Consider the following 1820-nt stretch of genomic DNA (forward strand, 5'->3'; position numbering starts at 1 on the left):
TGGCAACAGGCTCTGTCTCAAAAAATAAAAACAAAAACAAAACAAAACAAAAAACAGCTTTTAAGGAGTATCTCTGCCCTCATTACATTTACAGTTGTAACAATCTAAGTTGTAAATACTTTTAAAAATTCAGAGGAGAGACAGATGTTGAAGAAAGGGTGGATAGACAATACAAAGCCTACTTTGCCAAGAGTAGAGAAGTCTGGTAGGGAATAAACATGGTGGTATTAAAATTGTGATAACACTCAGAACACCTAACTCTCTGCCTGCTATTCAGAGTTCATAAGATCTCCTCTGTGTTGGTCATTTCCTTATTCTTTCCAGCATTTAATAATCCTTATGTGCCATTTGGAAAATGATGCTCAAAAACCAATGTAGGGAGAAAGGCAGCAACTCCTATGTTAGATCCAACAGTTTTATCCCAGGCCTTCATTCCACTCTCCACTCCCCCATAATAATTTACGTGAGAAGTTGTTTCAGTTCTTTCTAAATTCCCTTGTCTGTGAGTCTACTCTCTAGGTAAAATTCCACATGTGCATGCCACCTCTTAATAAATCCACACATCTAGACACTGGGATCAGCCCTGAAGCTTGGGTTTCAATTCCTCCAATTTCTTCTCCTTGCTCAAATACCAGTTGTGTTTTTCGTTCCCAGGCTTTAAACACTGCTGTTTATCCAAAATCTATCTTATTCATAAAAACGAATCTATACTCCAAATTCTAATCTTTATTTCTATTTGAATCCACCCTTTCATACCATATTGTTATAATAGTATAATGAAATTAACTTAATATTTCTGCTAAAAATGTATAAGCAACAAAATATTATTTTCTGATGATATATATATATATTATTTGCTTAAAATAATTTCTAGTAATTATTCTTGAGAGTTCAACAACAAGCTTCCAAGATGCCGCCCAAAGGAAAAAGTGGTTCTGGAAAAGCGGGGAAAGGGGGAGCAGCCTCTGGCAGTGACAGTGCTGACAAGAAGGCTCAAGGTCCCAAAGGTGGTGGCAATGCAGTAAAGGTCAGACACATTCTATGTGAAAAACATGGCAAAATCATGGAAGCCAAGGACAAGTTAAAGTCTGGGATGAGATTCAATGAAGTGGCCTCACAGTATAGTGAAGATAAAGCCAGGCAAGGGGGCGACTTGGGTTGGATGACCAGAGGGTCCACGGTGGGACCATTTCAAGAAGCAGCATTTGCCTTGCCTGTAAGTGGGATGGATAAGCCTGTGTTTACAGACCCACTGGTTAAGACAAAATTTGGATATCATATTATTATGGTTGAAGGAAGAAAATAAAATGATATGAAAGACTGAAAAAAAAATTATTCTTTTACCCTTTACTACTAACAGGATAGATGTAGTTAGAATATAAGGTTTTATCTCTACCAGAAAAATGTTTAAATCTCCCCTTCCATTGGATGATGCAATTTACACAAAGAGGGAGTTTCATGTCAGTGCTTGTCTCTCCTAAGTGAGAACAGAGTCAATATGCAATGAGAGCAAGATGGCAGAACAGAAGGCTCCAACAATTGTCTCCTCCTGTCACTCCCACCCCATGAACACCAGTCTAACAACTATCTACACAAGAAAAGCATCTTCATCAGAACCAAAAATCAGGTGAGCACTCACAGTACCTGGTTGTAACTTTGTATCACTGAAAGAGGCACTGAAAATGAAGAAAACTAGTCTTGAATAGCCAATGCCACCCTTGCCCCACCCACAACAGCAGCAACAGGGTACAGAGAGCATTTCACATGTTGCGGGAGAGACAGCACAGTAATTGTGAGGCATCAAATTCAGTGCTGTGGTA

General features: G+C 38.8%; 1 pseudogene across 1 annotated transcript; it reads left to right on the forward strand.

Moving 5' to 3' along the window:
- Positions 1 to 889: 889 nt before the first annotated feature.
- LOC111524879 lies at positions 890 to 1322 on the forward strand (annotated as a pseudogene). The gene has a single exon (XR_002725894.1). The product of XR_002725894.1 is annotated as a peptidyl-prolyl cis-trans isomerase NIMA-interacting 4 pseudogene (transcript).
- Positions 1323 to 1820: the final 498 nt, after the last annotated feature.

This window comes from Piliocolobus tephrosceles, chromosome 15 (assembly GCF_002776525.5).
Source record: "Piliocolobus tephrosceles isolate RC106 chromosome 15, ASM277652v3, whole genome shotgun sequence".
In the NCBI taxonomy this organism is placed as follows: Eukaryota; Metazoa; Chordata; class Mammalia; order Primates; family Cercopithecidae; genus Piliocolobus; species Piliocolobus tephrosceles.